This window comes from Hippopotamus amphibius, chromosome 2 (assembly GCF_030028045.1).
Source record: "Hippopotamus amphibius kiboko isolate mHipAmp2 chromosome 2, mHipAmp2.hap2, whole genome shotgun sequence".
Lineage (NCBI taxonomy): Eukaryota > Metazoa > Chordata > Mammalia > Artiodactyla > Hippopotamidae > Hippopotamus > Hippopotamus amphibius.
This window is the reverse complement of record NC_080187.1, coordinates 220896412-220917585: the sequence shown is the minus strand read 5'-3', so window position 1 is coordinate 220917585 and position 21174 is coordinate 220896412. Positions and strand designations below refer to the sequence as shown.

At 43.5% G+C, this 21174-nt stretch overlaps 4 non-coding genes across 4 annotated transcripts; all 4 read right to left on the bottom strand.

Moving 5' to 3' along the window:
- Nucleotides 1-1170: 1170 nt before the first annotated feature.
- Nucleotides 1171-1263, bottom strand: LOC130847198 (small nucleolar RNA SNORD116). Its single transcript, XR_009051990.1, has one exon. It is a non-coding gene; the product is annotated as a small nucleolar RNA SNORD116 (small nucleolar RNA).
- A 2713-nt stretch (nt 1264-3976) lies between these two features.
- LOC130847108 (small nucleolar RNA SNORD116) lies at nt 3977-4069 on the bottom strand. Its single transcript, XR_009051900.1, has one exon. It is a non-coding gene; the product is annotated as a small nucleolar RNA SNORD116 (small nucleolar RNA).
- A 2719-nt stretch (nt 4070-6788) lies between these two features.
- Nucleotides 6789-6881, bottom strand: LOC130847107 (small nucleolar RNA SNORD116). The gene has a single exon (XR_009051899.1). It is a non-coding gene; the product is annotated as a small nucleolar RNA SNORD116 (small nucleolar RNA).
- A 13629-nt stretch (nt 6882-20510) lies between these two features.
- LOC130847276 (small nucleolar RNA SNORD109A) lies at nt 20511-20577 on the bottom strand. The gene has a single exon (XR_009052057.1). It is a non-coding gene; the product is annotated as a small nucleolar RNA SNORD109A (small nucleolar RNA).
- Nucleotides 20578-21174: the final 597 nt, after the last annotated feature.

Genomic DNA, 21174 nt, shown 5'->3' with positions numbered 1-21174 from the left:
TGCCGCACAAGCAGACCAGGAACCCTGCCCAGGGAGCAAGTGGCTGTCCACGGCAACACACCTGGCACCACAACCACTGCCCCATCTCAGCCACACCTCCGGGCTTCCTCCCGTAAACTGAGGGCCCTGCAAAAGGCCTCGGGGCCACCAAGGATGGCCATGTCGTGCCCTCCGGGAGATACACTTTCGCCTTGCCAACTCCCTAACCAGGGGCCAAAGGGAAGCTTCGCAGATTTCACCTTTCCTTAAGCTGGCCGGCCCCACTACTGAGCACGTAGATCTCTTCGAGGCGCCTGTAAGACATTCTTTGGTGTCATTCCTCTGGCATGGGGCCCCCACGGCTACACCAAAGGCACCAGCGCAGCGCGTCCACAGGGACCGCCAAAGCCCTCTTCTCCGTAGCCAGCCACAGGCAGCCCTTCAGGGACTAGAGATCTCCTTGAGAAGCCGAGGACAGCGCCTGCAGCACCATGATGACAGCTCGTCCAAGAAGTCACACTGCCCCGGGCCTCGCCGTGCCCGTACCGTCCTGTCTAGGCCATCGGCCGTCTCACAGGATTCAATGTAGCACTCAGTCCTCGGCACAGTCCACAGTATCCCGATCGGCGCCACCACTGTGCCAGCAGTTGCAGTCGAGGACCTGCCAAGGGAACCACCGAGGCCTAATTCCTCAACCCCTCCCACCGCCACCTAACAATCCCGCCTCCCGGTCCCCACCGCCCTGACCCCGATCCCACCCCGTCTGCCACTCAAGAACCTCACCGAGCCAAGTGAGGAAGCGACAGGTGCCTGGCCTCGGGCTCAACTCAGAAACCACCCAAGCTTCCTCTCTTTGGCTTTGAAAAGCACCCTGCTCCCACAAGGGCCCCTTCCAATATGGGAACCCGGCAAAAACACACCTCTCCAAGCCTCGAGCTCACTGGGTCTAGGCCAGCACATGCAACGACTCATACCACCAGCAGGCAGCCTGGCGGCCTCGCCATCCCTCACTGCACAGTCACCAGGCACCTCGCAGTCCTGGATGAGCCAGCCAATGCGTGGACACGGGCCGACCCTCAGCCGCGAGCCTCTCCAATACTGCCGCCCTGTGTGCTGTTTGCATGCGTGTCCACAAGGGGAAGCTGGCCCTCACCCCTGACTATCCCCTAACCCCAGGGGAGGCAACGTGCTGGACCTCAGGTTCGATGAGGAGACGGTAGTGAGTGCTCACTCATTTTGTTCAGATTTTCCAAGGAATGCATACGAGGGGGTCATCATCGATCCGAGCACGTGCTGGGACGCCGCAAGAACCCAACAGCACAGGCTGGGCGGCTGCGAGGAGGAGCCAGTGACCTCGACATCATCCAACAGCATGGAGAATCCACAGCCCCCAGGCCACTCAGCAAGAGAAACAGTCCATCCACTCTGGAGCTCCTCGGCGGGTCCGAGGAAACCCTGGTATGCAATGAATGACACGTGTTGGGCCAGGGGAATGCATACCATCCGTAGTGATCCCTGGCCAAGCTCAGCACCCTGGGCCCGTCGCACTTCTTCCGGGATTTCCTCGCACATCCAGTCTTCACACCACGCCAAGAAGGTCTGCCCATCTCAGCCGACGGCCAGCCGTGCCTGGCGACTGCACCTGAGAAGTGGGCAGCAATCACAGGCATGCTTTAGAACGCCACCCAGGTACTCAGAGAACAAGACCCAGGCCAACGGTACCCTGCGGGTGGGTAACGTTACCCTGCACCTGCTTCCCAAGGACCTTTGTCCCTTGGAGAAGACTCAATGCGGGCATGACAGACAACTCTTCAAAGGTACGCACGTACCAGTGCTTGTGTGCGTCAGGAGGTAAGTGAGTGGGCACCGGAGTGTGTTAGTCTCTGCGCAAAAGGGCGTCTAAGCGGCTTTCTGCGTGGGGCCCTGTAGGTGTGCCTGGGTCTCTGATTGTCTGTGTGCCCCTCTGCAAAGTCCTTGAACAGGCGAAGGCATGCCTGGAACACAGGGCCCTTGCCTCGGGATCCCCCACAGAATGGCAGAACACCCCTGCCACCTTCAAGAGCCCTCAGGCACACCCTGAACTTGAAGGGCTGCTGCAACCAGCACCGGGCTCCCGATCTCCAACAACCTTGCCTTCTGACCAGAGCACATAGACTCGATGGGGGCCGGCCTCTCACCCATGGGAGTGATGGCCCCAGAGTCGTGGAGACCCCGCCAGCTCCTAGCACACCTGATGTGCCCTTGACAGCCAGAGCCCATGCCACTGGGGACAACGGTACCTCGCACATGAAGGCCTTTGTCTCCGCCCTACACATGGCTACAGGGAAGATGCAGCCTGCCTTCTTCTCAAAGGCACTAAAGGACTTCAAGGCCAGGTGCCTCTTCCAGCCAACTAAGCCAAATTCCTATCCAGAGACGCGTGGGAAAGCTGACTATGGGAAGTGGTGGTCTTCAGACACCATGACCGGGAGTCGAACTCCTCGGACACCAGCCTACAGTCCCGGCCAGGTCCAGGCAGCTCCACGGCCCACCGCATCTACAGCCCTGACCCCCGAAGAAACGCTCAAACGCTCGAGCCCTTGTGCAAAGTTCCCATCTCCTGCCCGCAGGGCGACTCACTCCGACAGCAAACCTCAGACGCGATGCCCACACGGGGCACACTGAGCACCAGGGAAGACAGTCAGCAACCATGGCGGTGGCGACGAAGTCCACCGCATGCCAGGTGACCGCACGCCTCTTCTCCTACATAGCAACACCACCAAGGACCTCACAGAGATACAAGGTGCCAACCAAGAGGACGAGACACACACTTCAAACAGAAGCCCACTGCCGCGCAAGCAGACCAGGAACCCTGCCCAGGGAGCAAGTGGCTGTCCACGGCAACACACCTGGCACCACAACCACTGCCCCATCTCAGCCACACCTCCGGGCTTCCTCCCGTAAACTGAGGGCCCTGCAAAAGGCCTCAGGGCCACCAAGGACGGCCATGTCGTGCCCTCCGGGAGATACACTTTCGCCTTGCCAACTCCCTGACCAGGGGCCAAAGGGAAGCTTCGCAGATTTCACCTTTCCTTGAGCTGGCCGGCCCCACTACTGAGCACGTAGATCTCTTCGAGGCGCCTGTAAGACATTCTTTGGTGTCATTCCTCTGGCATGGGGCCCCCAGGGCTACACCAAAGGCACCAGCGCAGCGCGTCCACAGGGACCGCCAAAGCCCTCTTCTCCGTAGCCAGCCACAGGCAGCCCTTCAGGGACTAGAGATCTCCTTGAGAAGCCGAGGACAGCGCCTGCAGCACCATGATGACAGCCCGTCCAAGAAGTCACACTGCACCCGGCCTCGCCGTGCCCATACCGTCCTGTCTAGGCCATCGGCCATCTCACAGGATTCAATGTAGCACTCAGTCCTCGGCACAGTCCACAGTATCCCGATCGGCGCCACCACTGTGCCAGCAGTTGCAGTCGAGGACCTGCCAAGGGAACCACCGAGGCCTAATTCCTCAACCCCTCCCACCGCCACCTAACAATCCCGCCTCCCGGTCCCCACCGCCCTGACCCCGATCCCACCCCGTCTGCCACTCAAGAACCTCACCGAGCCAAGTGAGGAAGCGACAGGTGCCTGGCCTCTGGCTCAACTCAGAAACCACCCAAGCTTCCTCTCTTTGGCTTTGAAAAGCACCCTGCTCCCACAAGGGCCCCGTCCAATATGGGAACCAGGCAAAAACACACCTCTCCAAGCCTCGAGCTCACTGGGTCTAGGCCAGCACATGCTCCGACTCATACCACCAGCAGGCAGCCTGGCGGCCTCGCCATCCCTCACTGCACCGTCACCAAGCACCTCGCAGTCCTGGATGAGCCAGCCAATGCATGGACACGGGCCGACCCTCAGCCGCGAGCCTCTCCAATACTGCCGCCCTGTGTGCTGTTTGCATGCGTGTCCACAAGGGGAAGCTGGCCCTCACCCCTGACTATCCCCTAACCCCAGGGGAGGCAACGTGCAGGACCTCAGGTTCGATGAGGAGACGGTAGTGAGTGCTCACTCATTTTGTTCAGATTTTCCAAGGAATGCATATGAGGGGGTCATCATCGATCCGAGCACGTGCTGGGACGCCGCAAGAACCCAACAGCACAGGCTGGGCGGCTGCGAGGAGGAGCCAGTGACCTCGACATCATCCAACAGCATGGAGAATCCACAGCCCCCAGGCCACTCAGCAAGAGAAACAGTCCATCCACTCTGGAGCTCCTCGGCGGGTCCGAGGAACCCCTGGTATGCAATGAATGACACGTGTTGGGCCAGGGGAATGCGTACCATCCGTAGTGATCCCCGGCCAAGCTCAGCACCCTGGGCCCGTCGCACTTCTTCCGGTATTTCCTCGCACATCCAGTCTTCACACCACGCCAAGAAGGTCTGCCCATCTCAGCCGACGGCCAGCCGTGCCTGGCGACTGCACCTGAGAAGTGGGCAGCAATCACAGCCATGCTTTAGAACGCCACCCAGTTACTCAGAGAACAAGACCCAGGCCAACGGTACCCTGGGGGTGGGTAACGTTACCCTGCACCTGCTTCCCAAGGACCTTTGTCCCTTGGAGAAGAGTCAATGCGGGTATGACAGACAACTGCACGAAGGTATGCAGGTTCTAGTGCTTGTGTGAGTCATGGGGTAAGTGTATGGGCACCTGATTGTGTTAGTCTGTGTGCACAAGTGCGCATAAGCGGCTTTCTGCGTGGGCCCCTGTAGGTGCGCCTTGGTCTCTGAATGTCCATGTGTCCCTCTGCAAAGTCCTCGAACAGGAGAAAGCACACCTGGAACACAGGGCCCTTGCCTCGGGAACCCCACAGAATGGCACAACCCCCCTGCCACCTTCAAGAGCCCTCAGGCAAACCCTGACTCTGAGGGGCTGCTGCAAACGGCTACAGGCTCCCTATCCCCAACAGCCATGCCTTTTGATCAGCGCACACAGACTCGACGGGTGCCGGCATCCCGCCCATTGTAGTGAAGTCCCCAGAGACGTGGAGACCCTGACAGCTCTTAGCACAGCTGATGTGCCTTTGGCAGCCAGTCCCCATGCCACCGGGAACAACGGTACCTCGCACATGAAGGCTGGTGTCACCACCCTACACATGGCTACAGGGAAGATGCAGCCTGTCTTCCTCTCAAAGGGGCCAAAGTACTTCAAAGCCAGGGCCCTATCTAGCCAACTAAGCCAAATCCTTTCCAGAGACGTGCGGAAGCCCGATGTCAGGTGTGGTGGTCTATAGACACCATGACCGGGAGTCAAACTCCTCGGACAGCAGCCGACCGTTCCGGCCAGGTCCTGGCAGCTCCACATCCCACAGGATTTGGCGCCCTGACCCCCAATGAAACGCTCAAATGCTCGACCGCTTGTCCAAAGTTCCCATCTCCTGCCCGCAGGGCGACATGTATAGACAGCAAGCCTCAGACGCTATGCCCACATGGGGGACCCTGAGCACCAGGGAAGACAGTCAGCAACCATGGCGGTGGTGACGAAGTCCACCACATGCCAGGTGACCGCATGCCTCTTCTCCTACATAGCAACACCATCAAGGACCTCACAGAGATACAAGGTGCCAACCAAGAGGACGAGACAAACACTTCAAACAGAAGCCCACTGCTGTGCAAGCAGACCAGGAACCCTGCCCAGGGAGCAAGTGGCTGTCCACAGCAACATACCTGGCACCACAACCACTGCCCCATCTCAGCCACACCTCCGGGATTCCTCCCATAAACTGCGGGCCCTGAGAAAGGCCTCAGGGCCACTAAGGACGGCCATGTCACGACCTCCGGGAGATACACTTTCACCTTGCCAATTCCCTGACCAGGGGCCAAAGGGCATCTTAGCACAACTCACCTTCCCCTAGGCTGTCCAGCCCCACTACTGAGGACGTAGATCTCTTCAAGGCGCCTGTTAGACAATCTTTGGGCATCATTCCTCCAGCATGAGGCCCCCAAGAGCTACACCAAAATCACCAACGCAGTGCATCAACATGGAACGCCAGAGCTCTCTTCTCCGAAGGCAGCCGCAGGCAGCCCTTCAGGGACCAGAGGCCTCCTTGGGTAGCCCAGGACAGCTCCTGCAGCACAATGATGACAGCCTGTCCCATAAAGTCACACTGCACCTGGCCTCGCTGTGCCCATCCCTTCCTATCCAGGCCATTGGCCATCCCACAGGATTCAATGTAGCACTCGGTCCTTGGCACGTCCCACAGTGTCCCGCTCCTCGCCACCACTGTGCCAGGAGTTGCAATTGAGGAGCTGCCAAGGGCACCACCGAGACCTAATTCCTCAGGCCCCTCCACCGCCGCCTCACAATCTCGCCTCCTGGCCCCCGCTGCCCTGACCCTGATCCCATCCCGTCTGCCACTCAGGAACCTCACCGAGCCAAGAGGCAACAAGAGGAAGTGACACATGCCTGGCCTCAGACTCTACTCAGAAGCCACCCAAGCTTCTTCTCTTTGGCTTTGAAAAACACCCTGGCCCCGTGAGGGTCCCACCCAATACGGGGACCGGGCCAAAACACACCTCTCCAAGCCTCAAGCTCACTGGGTCTAGGCCAGCACATGCTCCGACTCATACCACCAGCAGGCAGCCTGGCGGCCTCGCCATCCCTCACTGCACCGTCACCAAGCACCTCGCAGTCGTGGATGAGACAGCCAATGCGAGGACACGGGCCGACCCTCAGCCGCGAGCCTCTCCAATACTGCCGCCCTGTGTGCTGTTTGCATGCGTGTCCACAAGGGGAAGCTGGCCCTCACCCCTGACTATCCCCTAACCCCAGGGGAGGCAACGTGCTGGACCTCAGGTTCGATGAGGAGACGGTAGTGAGTGCTCACTCATTTTGTTCAGATTTTCCAAGGAATGCATATGAGGGGGTCATCATCGATCCGAGCACGTGCTGGGACGCCGCAAGAACCCAACAGCACAGGCTGGGCGGCTGCGAGGAGGAGCCAGTGACCTCGACATCATCCAACAGCATGGAGAATCCACAGCCCCCAGGCCACTCAGCAAGAGAAACAGTCCATCCACTCTGGAGCTCCTCGGCGGGTCCGAGGATCCCCTGGTATGCAATGAATGACAGGTCTTGGGCCAGGGGAATGCGTACCGTCCGCAGCGATCCACGGGCAGGCTCAGCTCCCTGGGCCCGCCCCAGTTCTTCCAGGACTCCCTCACACCTCCAGTCTTCAGACCATGCCAAAAAGGTCTGCTCATCTCAGTCTATGGCCAGCCGTGTCTGGCAACTGCACCTGAGAAGTAGACAGAAATCACAGACATGATTTAGAATTGCACCCAGTTCCTCAGAGATCAAGATCCATGCCAGTGGGGTTAATCCTTCACCTGCTTCCGAAGTACCTCTGTCCTTCATCAGGACTCAATGCAGGTCTGACAGCACAAGCGTAACAAAACAGGCACGTACATTTTGCTTTATTTTTATTTGTGTTTTTGCATTTTTTGTGTGTTTGTAGTGTTAATGTGTCTTCTACACGTTTACATGTCCTGTGCTTCGTAAAGTGGAATGAATTCCCATGCACACTAGGATGGGTGCTCATGGTAGGCCCGTATATCTAAGTCAAAATCTCCCTATTTTTTTCTACACTTTTTTGTTTTTATTCTTCTTGTCCATGCTACATCCTCCCATGAACAAGTCTTACTGCCCTTTGCAACCCCTAATTTCTACCTCTCTCCTGATACTACTGGACTTTTAAAATTCCTTAATGTATCTCCCTCACAGAGTTCCATTTATAAAATTTTATCGCTTTTCGTGAACATAAGCCCTTGTTGAAATAATCTCAAATATCATGTGCTCGTTTTCCAGGTATTTTAAAGAGCATATTCATAAACCTTTCATTTTTTATCAATCACCATATGTGAAGCTACATAGTATATATTCCATTTCATGTTATTCATAAAACGTAAACTATCCTTTTCACAGAATGCAGACAGAATAACAATAAAATTTCTCTTTAATAAAAAGATAAATAAAAAATTTGCATACACTTCTCATTCAGTAGTACTGTATTTTGTGATGTAAGAATATAATTTTATAGATAAACTGCAAGCACTAGAACCATGGTAGGTTATATTCAAATTATATTTATGATAAAAATTTTTCTTCCATAGCCTATAATCAACTCTTTCAACTGAAGAGTGAAACAAATAACTCAATTAAAAAGTTTTCAAATTATTTTAAGACATTTCTGAAAATAAGATATGTAAGTGATTATAATCCTTTCAAGATACCACAAACTTTATTACACACTGGCAAAATCAAAAAGGAAATGAGAAGTGACAGCACCAAAACTGTTACATGAGGAACTCCAACACCTGTCCCTTCAAAAAGAGTAATAAAAAAGTGGCATATGCTTGCATTATCAACTTTTTGCAAATCTACAAATTCACCAAGAATTAGCTACCACTAGGTTCTCTTAATCAAGAAACATAGCTCAATGTCTAAAATCTGGAAACTTTGAGCTATTTAACTAAAACCAGTCCCATGTCTTATTCCCCACTCAGTGTTATTATTGAAAATAACAGCCACATTCCTCGTACTGGTAAAAGAAAGAGTCGGACTGACCTCATATCAAAGGATTATAATTTCTTCTTTTAATTTATGATTTATTTTGGCCCCCAAAACACTGGTTCAAAGACTTGCTTTCATTTCTTCTAATTCAGAACTCATTTTATCCTATAGTAGCTGGATTGGTAGTAATTTACATTGTTTGTCACTGCTGCCTAATGCAATGGATTACAGTTGTAACAAATAATAAATTAACCCAAAACCTTATGATGAAAGTTCAGGAATGAATTTTTTGTTTGTTTGGAGTAATGACTATCAGATAATTCCATGTGTTCCTCAGAATCTATAAGGGCAGCACAGATGTAGATACATGCTCATTTAGGGAAGACTTGAGAAGGTCTAAGGTCTCCTCTGTGGATGTACTTGAGGCTTGTGGCAAACAAAAAATGAGGCCAAGGGAAAGTTTAAAATGCCTGGCTAAGTGTGAAAGGCATATACTAACATACACAGAGAGAGTTCTGCAAAGACAGGGAATTTTTTTGTTTTCAAGGTTTTTTAAGGAAATTTTTGTCCAATTTTTCACTGACCCCTAGTCTAATGAACCAGAGTCTTCAGTGAACACATACCAGAAACAACTTCAATAACAGAAAGAAACAACAAATACAGGGAAGGCAAATGATCTGATTTGCAGTGTTGCCACATCATGATATTCATAATGTCCAATTTTCAACATAAATGTACCAGGCATTCAAAGAAACAATAAAGTATATCCCACACACACAGACAAAAAATAAGAACAAGTAATAGACTCTCCCTGAAAAGCCAATACTTTGGACTCAAAGACAAATATTTTAAATCAGTTACTTTATGTATGTTGAAAGAGCTAATGGAAAACATATTTAAGAACTAGCCGAACCCCACAAACACTGTATCATGAAATAGGTATATTAATAAAGAGAAAGTTTTCAAACAAAATCAAGTAGAAATTCTGGAGTTGAAAAGTACAATAGCAAAGGTTTAAAAACTCACAAAAAGGGATCCAAGACAAATTTGAGCTGACAAAAAAAAAATAAAACTAACTTGAAGATGTCAATCGAAATTATACAGTTATAGGAAGAGAACATTTATTTTTAATGAACATAGCCTAAAAGTCACATAAGGCTACCATCCAGCATACCAACATATGCATACTGAGAGTCACAAAAGAAGAAAAGAAGGAACAGAAAGTATATTACAAGTAATAATGGACAAAACTGCCCAAAGTTGATGAAAAATAATAAACTACCTATACAAGCAATCTAGCGAACTCTATGTAGGATAAATTGAAACCGATTCATACCAAGACACATCATTATGAAACTGTTCAAATAGAAATACAAAGAGAGAACCTTTAAAGCAGCAATCGAGAAGGGACTCATCACATAGACGTGAACTTCAATAAAATAAGTGATTTTTCATCACACAACATGGGGTCAGAAGGCAGTAAGATAACACTTTCAAAGTGCTGAAACAAAAAGACATTCAACTAGGAATTCTTGATCTGACAATAATGCCCTACAAAAATGAAGGAAAGATTAAGACATTCTCAGAGCAACAAAAACTGAGAATGTTCTTTGACAGCAGACTTGCCCTACAACAAATGTCAAAGGGAGTGAAGCAGAAATGAATGAACAATATAAAATAATCTGAATCCACATGAAGAAATAAATAACATCGGTAAAGGCAACTACATATGCAAATACAAAAGCCAGCATTAATGTATTTTTCACTCATCTCTTTTCCTATTATATGCTTGAATAACTGCATAAAACAAAAATTATCAGTTTGTGGGGATGAGTACATAAGTATAGACATAATTTGTGACAATGACAACATACAGGGGAAATGGAGCAATATGGAAGCAAAGATTTTAAATACCATTGAAATTAAATTGGTATTAATCAGAATGTTTGTTATAAATTAAGAAGTTAATTGTTTCCCCTAGGGCAACCAGTAAGAAAATAGCTTAAAAATATATAGTAAAAACAACAAGGAAATAAAGAATTTTAAATAGTATACTCAATAGTATCTACCTAATATAAAAAAAGCAATAGTGAAGACCAAAAAATATGACACACAGAAAAAAAAAATGAATAGCAAAATGGCATTAGTCTTCCTTTATTAGTAATTGCATTAAACAGAAATAGTTTAAGATGTGTAAGTGAAAGGCAGAGATTGGCAAAATGGATTTAAAAACATGATCCAATTATTTGTTATCTGCAAGAGAGGCACTTCAGATTCAAAGACACCAACTGGTTTAAATTAAAGCATGAAATAAATATTTCATATAAATTGTAACCAAAACAGAGCTAGAGTGACTATACTAATATCAGACAAAATTTGTTTTCAAGCAAAAATTGTTTCATGGGTCAATTAAACTGATGAAAGAGTCAATCGATTAAGAAGATACAGCAATCATAAACACACCTAACAACAGAGTCCCAAAATACTTGAAGAAAAATTGCACAGATTTGAAGAGAGAAACAGACAACTCTGCAATATTTGGATACTTCGATGTCCTAATTTTAATAACCAATAGAACAATTAGAAAGAAGATCATTATGACAGTGGAGTGCCTGAACAACACCATAAACAAATTACATCTAATGGACTTAAGCAGAATACTCCACCTAAAAGCAGAAGATCACACATTTTTCTCAAGTGCATATTCTGAACATTCTCCAGAATAGACCAGATATAACACCCAAAATAAGTTTAAATAAATGTTAAAGCTTTGAAATCACACAAAGTATGTTCACTGATCACAATGGAATTAAATTAGAAATCAGTAACAGAAGGAATTTTAGAAGATTCACACATAAGTGGAGATTAAAAAACACATTCCTAACAAACAATGAAGCAAATAAGATTCTCTCATTCTCAAGGCAAATTATTAAATTGATATGAATAAATATTAACACACAATATTCCAAAACTTATGAGATGCCTAAAGCAGTACTCGAGGGGAAATTTTTATAGCTGTTAAAACTTACATTAAAAAAAGAAGAAAGATTTCAATCAATAATATAACCTTATACCTTAAGAAGCTGGAAAAAGAAGAGAAACCTAAACATTAAGCAAGAAAACTAAGATTAGCATAGAAAATAATAAAGATTAAAGATTGATCAATTGAATAAAAAATAAAAATCAATGAAACCAAAAACTGATTCTTTGAAAAATTCAACAAAATTCAGAAAGTTTTAGCTAAACTGACCAGAGGAAAAGAGAGAAGATTCAACTTACTAATGTCACAAATGGACACAGGGACAATTACTATTGATTTCAAAGAAATGAAAAGCATTATAAACAATACTATGAACAAGTATATACCAACAAATTAAACAATCTAGATGTAATGGACTAATTCTAAAAAACATAAAAACTTTCAAATGTAACTCAAGAAGAAATTGAAAATCCTGAGAGACCTTAAAATGGTCTGAATGTTTTCCCCCCGAAATACATATCTTAAAATCCCAACCCCCGAGGCTTTGCTTGTTGTCCGGAGGACGCAGGTGAGGAGGGCTGCCAGAGAAAGGATTTGGGTTTGTGCGTAAGAAGCCACAGTCCGAGGCTGGAACAGACCCAGTGAGCTGGCGACTTCCAGGAGGTGGTGAAGCAGGATCACCGTGGGGAAATGCGAGTAGAGAAAAAGATGGCGGCGAAGTAGAGAGACGTGGAGTGCATCCCTCTCCACAGATGCATTGGGAATGCACGGAAGGACACAGTCATTCCCACAGAGAACCAGCTGAACACCAGCAGACGGCCTCGGACACCGGAAAGGGCTGCGGAGAACCTGACATAGCCGACTGAATATTCGTCTAATCCAATACTTGGACATTAGTCTGAGGCTTGGACAGTCTTCTATAAACACCTCTATCACCAGGACAAGCAACCCCAAAAGCTTGGACAACCATGAGGAAACAAAGAAACACCATGCAGGCAAAGGAGCAGGAAAAAAACCCACAAGACCAAATAAATGAGGAGGAAATAGGAAAAATGCCTGAAAAAGAATTTAGAGTAATGATAGTAAAAATGATACAAAATCTCGATAACAAATTAGAGAAAGTACAAGAAACAGTTCATAAGAACTCAGAAAAACAAACAGCAATGGATAACAAAATAACTGAAATTAAAAATACTCTAGATGCTCTAACCAGCAGAATGACTGAGGCAGAAGAACGAATAAGTGAGTTGGAAGATAGAATGGAAGAAATAAACGCCACAGAGCAGGAAAAAGATAAAAAAATAAAAAGACTAGAAGACAGCCTCAGAGACCTCAGTGATAACCTTAAACGTACCAACATTCGAATTATAGGCATCCCAGAAGAAGAAGAAAACAAGAAAGGGTCTGTGAAAATATTTGAAGAGGTTCTAGTGGAAAAATTCCCCAACATGGGAAAGGAAATAATTAACCAAGTCCAAGAAGCACAGAGAGTCCCATACAGAATAAACCCAAGGAGAAATACACCAAGGCACATATTAATCAAACTAATGACAATTCAACACAAAGAAAAAATATTAAAAGCAGCAAGAGAAAAGCAACAAACAACATATAAGGGAAAACCCATCAGGATAACAGCTGACCTTTCTACAGAAACTCTGCAGACCAGAAGGGAATGGCAGGATATACTGAAAGTCCTGAAAGAGAGAAACCTACAGCCAAGAATACTTTACCCAGCAAGAATCTCATTCAGATTTGAGGGAGAAATCAAAAGCTTTCCAGACAAGCAAAAGTTAAGAGAATTCAGCACCACCAAACCAGCCTTACAACAAGTGCTAAAGGAACTTCTCTAAGTAGGAAACACAAGAAAAGGAAAACACCTACAAATACAAACCCAAAACAATTCAGAAAATGGTAATTGGAACACACATGTCAATAATCACTTTAAATGTAAATGGATTAAATGCTCCAACAAAAAGACACAGACTGGCTGAATGGATACAAAAACAAGACCCTTCTATATGCTGCCTACAAGAAACCCACTTCAGACCAAGGGATACATATAGACTGAAAGTGAAGGGATGGAAAAAGATATTCCATGCAAATGGAAGTCAAAAGAAAGCTGGAGTAGCAATACTCATATCAGACAAATTAGACTTGAAAGTAAAGACTATTAAAAGAGACAAGGAAGGACACTACATAATGATCAAGGGATCCATCCAAGAAGAACATATCACAATGGTAAATATCTATGCCCCCAATATAGGAGCACCTCAATACATAAGGCAAATGCTAACAGCTATAAAAGGGGACATCGACAGTAACACAATTATAGTGGGAGACTTGAACACCCCACTTACATCAATGGACAGATCATCCAAACAGAAAATAAATAAAGACACACAAGCTTTAAATGACACATTAGACCATCTCGACTTAATTGATATTTATAGGACATTCCATCCAAAAATGACAGACTACACTTTCTTCTCAAGTGCACACGGAACATTTTCCAGGATAGATCACATCTTGGGTCACAAATCAAACCTCAGCAAATTCAAGAAAATTGAAATCATATCAAGCATCTTCTCAGACCACAATGCCATGAGACTAGATATCAATTACAGGAAAAAAACTGCAAAAAATACAAACACATGGAGGCTAAACAATTCACTCTTAAACAACCAAGGAATCACTACAGAAATCAAAGAGGAAATCAAAAAGTATCTAGAAACAAATGACAACGAAAACACAACAACCCAAAACCTATGGGACGCAGCAAAAGCAGTTCTAAGAGGGAAGTTTATAGCAATACAGTCCTACCTTAAGAAACAAGAAAATGATCGAATAAACAACCTAACCTTACACCTCAAACAACTAGAGAAAGAAGAACAAAGAAACCCCAAAGTGAGCAGAAGGAAAGAAATCGTAAAGATCAGAGCAGAAATAAATGAAAAAGAAAGGAAAGAAACCATAAGAAAAATAAATAAAACTAAAAGCTGGTTCTTTGAGAAGATTAACAAAATTGATAAACCATTAGCCAGACTCATCAAGAAAAAAAGGGAGAAGATGCAAATCAACAGAATTAGAAATGAAAAAGGAGAAGTCACAACGGACACCTCAGAAATACAAAACATCATGAGAGACTACTACAAGCAACTATATGCCAATCAATTGGATAACCTGGAAGAAATGGATACATTCTTAGAAAAATACAATCTTCCAAGACTGAACCAGGAAGAAATAGAAACCATGAACAGACCAATCACAAGTACAGAAATTGAGGCAGTGATTAAAAATCTCCCAACACACAAAAGCCCAGGACCAGATGGATTCACAGGCGAATTCTATCAAACATTTCGAGAAGAGTTAACACCTATCCTTCTCAAACTCTTCCAAAATATTGCAGAAGGTGGAGCACTCCCAAACTCATTCTATGAGGCTACCATCACCCTGATACCAAAACCAGGCAAAGATGTCACAAAAAAAGAAAACTACAGACCAATATCACTGATGAATATAGATGCAAAAATCCTCAACAAAATACTAGCTAACAGACTGCAACAGCACATTAAAAAAATCATACACCACGATCAAGTGGGGTTTATCCCTGGGATGCAAGGATTCTTCAATATACGCAAATCAATCAACGTGATACATCATATCAACAAATTGAAGGATAAAAACCATATGATCATTTCAATAGATGCAGAAAAAGCTTTTGACAAAGTTCAACATCCATTTATGATAAAAGCTCTCCAGAAAATGGGCATAGAAGGAAATTACCTCAACATCATAAAAGCCATATATGACAAACCAAAAGCCAACATTGTTCTCAATGGAGAAAAACTGGAAGAATTCCCTCTAAGAACAGGAACAAGACAAGGGTGTCCACTCTCACCACTGTTATTCAACATAGTTTTGGAAGTGTTAGCCACAGCAATCAGAGAAGAAAAAGAAATTAAAGGAATCCAAATTGGAAAAGAAGAAGTAAAATTATCACTCTTTGCAGATGACATGATACTATATATAGAAAACCCTAAAGACTCTACCAGAAAACTGCTAGCACTCATTGATGAGTTTAGTAAAGTAGCAGGATACAAAATTAATGCACAGAAATCTCTTGCATTCCTATACACTAACAACGGAAGAGCAGAAAGAGAAATTAAGGAAACTCTCCCATTCACCATTGCAACCAAAAGAATCAAATACCTAGGAATAAACCTGCCTAAGGAGGCAAAAGATCTGTATGCAGAAAACTTTAAGACATTGATGAAAGAAATCAAAGATGACATAAACAGATGGAGGGATATACCATGTTCCTGGATTGGAAGAATCAACATCGTGAAAATGACTGTACTACCCAAAGCAATTTACAGATTTAATGCAATCCCGATCAGATTACCAATGGCATTTTTCACAGAACTAGAGCAAGAAATCTTACAATTTGTATGGAAACGCAAAAGACCCCGAATAGCCAAAGCAATCTTGAGAAGGAAAAATGGAGTTGGTGGAATCAGGCTTCCTGACTTCAAACTATACTACAAGGCCATAGTGATCAAGACAGTATGGTACTGGCACAAAAATAGAAAGGAAGATCAATGGAACAGAATAGAGAACTCAGAAGTAAGCCCAAACACATATGGGCACCTTATCTTTGACAAAGGAGGCACGAGTATACAATGGAAAAAAGACAGCCTCTTCAATAAGTGGTGCTGGGAAAATTGGACAGCAACATGTAAAAGAATGAAATTAGAACACTTCCTAACACCATACACAAAAATAAACTCAAAATGGATTAAAGACCTACATATAAGGCCAGACACTATCAAACTCCTAGAGGAAAACATAGGCAGAACACTCTTTGACATACATCAAAGCAACATCCTTTTTGACCCACCTCCTAGAATCATGGAAATAAAATCAAGAATAAATGAATGGGACCTCATGAAACTTAAAAGCTTTTGCACAGCAAAAGAAACCATAAACAAGACTAAAAGGCAACCCTCAGAATGGGAAAAAATAATTGCCTATGAAACAACGGACAAAGGATTAACCTCCAAAATATACAAGCAGCTCATGCAGCTTCATACCAAAAAAGCAAATAACCCAATCCACAAATGGGCAGAAGACCTAAATAGACATTTCTCCAAAGAAGACATCCAGATGGCCAACAAACACATGAAAAGATGCTCAACATCACTCATCATCAGAGAAATGCAAGTCAAAGCCACAATGAGGTATCACCTCACACCAGTCAGAATGGCCATCATCACAAAGTCTGGAAACAACAAATGTTGGAGAGGGTGTGGAGAAAAGGGAACTCTCCTGCACTGTTGGTGGGACTGTAAGTTGGTACAGCCACTATGGAAAACAACTTGGAGGTTCCTTAAAAAACTACAAATAGAACTACCATATGATCCAGTCATCCCACTCCTGGGCATATACCCAAAGAAAACCATAATCCCAAAAGAAACTTGTACCATAATGTTTATTGCAGCACTCTTTACAATAGCCAGGACATGGAAGCAACCGAAATGCCCATCAACAAATGAATGGATACAGAAGGTGTGGCATATATATACAATGGAATATTACTCAGCTATAAAAAGGGATGAGATGGAGCTATATATAATGAGGTGGATAGAACTACAATCTGTCATACAGAGTGAAGTAAGTCAGAAAGAGAAAGACAAATATTGTATGCTAACTCACATATACGGAATCTAAAAATGGTACTGATGAACTCAGTGACAAGAACAGGGAAGCAGATACAGGGAATGGACTGGAGAACTCGAGGTATGGGAGGGGGCGGGGGATGAAGGGGAAACTGAGAAGAAGCGGGAGAGTAGTACAGACATATATATACTACCAACTGTAAAATAGTCAGTGGGAAGTTGTTGTATAACAAAGGGAGTCCAACTCGAGGATGGAAGATGCCTTAGAGGACTGGGGCAGGGAGGGTGGGGGGGAATCGGGGGGGGGCGTCAAGGAAGGGAGGGAATATGGGGATATGTGTATAAAAACAGTTGATTGAACCTGGTGTACCCCCCAAAAAATAAAATAAAATAATAATAAAAAAAAAAAATCCCAACCCCCAAAAGTTAAGGTATTAGTAGGTACGACACTTGGGAAGTGCTCAGACCATGATGGTGGAGACCCAGTGAATGAGATTCACTTCTTATGAAAGAGACCTCCACTAAATTCTCTTATCCCATCCCCCATTTGAAGATACAAAAAGTCTTCAACTCAAAAGAGGGCCCTTACCCAAGCATCCCAGCCCCCTGGTTTCAACCATGCTGGTATTCCAGCATCCAAAACTGTGAAAAATAAATTTTCGTTATTTATATGCTACCTCATCAGTGGCGTCTTGTTATGATGGCCCAAATGGGCTATGACAGATTAATAAAAAAGTGATTGAAAAAAAAAGTGGGGGGAAGGGGAAGCTGGGACAAAGTGAGACATATAGACATATATATGCTACCAAATGTAACATAGATAGCTAGTGGGAAGCAGCTGCATAACACAGGGAAATCAACTTGATGCTTAGTGATGGCCTAGAGGGGTGAGATAGGGAGGGTGGCAGGGAGGAGATATGGGGATATAGGTGTAAATACAGCTGATTCACTTTGTTGTACAGTGGAAACTGCACAACATTGTAAAACAATTATACTCCAATAAAGATCTGAGGGGAAAAAAAGTGACTGAGTCAGAAATTAAAAAAAAAAAAAAGAAAGAAAGAAAGAAAGAAAAAAAGAAACTACCAGCAAAGAAAAGCCTAGGACCGTATGGCTTCACTGGTGAGTTCTACCAAACATTTAAGGAAGAATTGACACCAATATTTCTCAAACTCTTCCAAAAAAAGAAGAGAAAGACACACTTCCTAACTCATACTATGAGGCCAATGTAACAGTGATACCAAAGCCAGATAAGGACATCACAAGGACCTCACAGACTAGTGGATGTAACAAAAAAGAAGTAGACTCACAGCTATAGAGAACAAAGTAGTGGTTACCACTGGGGAGAGAGAAGGAAGGGGATGAATTAGGGGTAGGGAATTAAGAGGTACAAACTATTAGGTATAAAATAAGCTGCAAGGATATATTGTACAACACAGGAAATACAACAAATGTTTTATAATAATTACAAATGGAGTATAACCTTTAAAAATCATGAATCACTATAAGTTTATAATCTTATACATCAACTATACTTCAATTAAAAAAAACAAAGTGATGAGACAGGACATCATTGTCTTGTTACCAAACCTAGAAGAAAGTACTTTTTTTTTTAAAAACACTGTGGGTTGTACTTTTTTAATACTTGCCATTTATAGCATAAATATTATATGTCAATATAATTTTACACATTAAGACAGCAACCATGCACTACAAATCTACTTACACACTAACATGGATGAATAAAAAATTATGTATTTTTAGAATCATATTTATTACACCAAAATATGTTCCAGTGTTCCTGTCATTGATAATTATACTCAAAATGCTTTTTAATGATAAGAGTTTCTACAGTTCATGTTAGTATCTGGTAGAGCTCTTTTCCTCCCTAATATTACAATTATTAATGTTCATGGCTATTTTATTAATTGTCATTGAGTTCATTTGAATAACCATGCTAGGTTCTGGAGACGTGAATACATATATTACAATACATAAATAAAGTATAAAAATAATAAAAACAATTATTACTTTAAAGAATTTGTGACAAGAACTTTGTCAAGAGAAAAACAGTTTACCTATTTCTAAAGTATTAAACACCATGCCCTAGGTAACACAAAACCTGTGTAATCATGCCAAAGAATATGCAGACTATTTTTCTTATTGATGTATGTTATAATTTTAACAACAAATAATGATTAATTATTTAATATATGAAATTTCACTATCTCTACACTTGATTAACCCAAACGAATACCTTTCGTGAGATTAATGCAGCATGGAAAATTGAATTTTTTTGTGTCTTATAAAAATGAAGTACTTCCTGGTTCTTTTTCATTTAAAATCTTCATGGCCTTAGAAGGACCTCAGAAAGTTTAATATATAATTTTTCACATCAAAAAATGAAAAAAACCTAAAGTCACATTCAACACTGAGAAGAGTAGCAATAATTATGCATAATGATCTTACAGATCTGACCAAAATGATCTACCTATGATGATCTCAGTCATGGGGTCAACATTCTGAAACCGTAATTTGTTAGGGAAAATCCCAAGCACAGCTTAATTTCACCAAAGGATAATTAACAACAGTAAGAAAAAAATTTTAAAAAAACAACAATTTTCCAAGATTCTGTATTTGTCAGTCCACCCAAAACTCCAGTAAAATAAAATTTACAATTTGGAAATGAGGGTAGAGGCAATCACCAAAGATAAGGACACATCATGAAAATATTATCCATAAACCATTTAACAGATGAACACAGAGACTTCAGGGTGTGGCATACAGCACATGACATATGAATTTTAAAGGACCCTGATATAGTTACTCACCCCTATTTTCTGAAGTGGAGGCCCTCATTTCAGCCCTTCTACCTCAGAAAACCATAACAGAAAAAAAAAGAAGAAAACAAAGATATAGTCTCAAAAAATACTCAACAGTAAAAATAACAAAGCACAAATATTGACTCCATTGTCAATACTTATTATAGGGATGCAGTGTTCCCTTCTTTTAGTCCAACACTAATGAGGCTTTCAGTACCCACCACAGTTGCTTGACCCCTTCTTAATTCAACATTTCTTTTGTTTCCTCATCTATTACTCAAGAACATTTCCTTTAAACAAATTCTTTCTACAACTCTGTTCAAAGTGAGCAAAATCAAGCAAGTCTTAGGTCACTTAGCATATCTACAGTGAATATTGCCTCATAAGATAGGATGCTAATGCCTTGCTCTGGAAGAAGGAAAAGCCATCCTCACAGAAGTATTATGCTGTCAATAAGGGGGTCACCAAATAAAGTCAGGCTATGAGGGTCTTATTTGTCCTATTAGAGGGGCATTCATCTGGACCTCAGATTGACATCTGGAATGAGTCCCTCAGCATCCTCAGACAGTTTTTCTCATCATTGATCCAGACAAGCACCCTCCCAACAAGTAAGTGTTTCCATAGAGAGGCTTATCTGCTGCGTTATGAATAAAAATCAGTATGTATACTGTAGACATTTTGTTTAGTAGTTAAATGGAACCCACATCTACATAGCACAAAAGGCACATAACCATGGATTTTCTATTAAATAAAATCTATTGGGAAAATAGAAAAACACTGTCAACTAAAATTTCAAGGAGCAGTGGGGTAACTTCTGTAAATGAGGTAGCAAATAAGGTTTGATTATGGTAGAAATATGAGTAGAAACATCTAAATTGTGAAATGCTAGTAATAAGATAAATATTTTAGCACATTTAAATTTCATTAAAATTATTTTTATACATAATAGTATAAAAGGTAAACCTATCAGTGATTCTTAAATGTTAACCAAGTTACTTCAAAAAGACACTTTTATTTAATAAAGGAAAGAAACAAAAATGAAGATTCCCTTAACAAAGTAGGCATGCACATGGGGAAAATAATCTATCATAAAAATATACTCCCTGAGCACCTGAAAGAATGAGCCCACAGAAACTGAATTTCTGACATCACTGGCCACAACACAGATCAACAATTTTGATAGC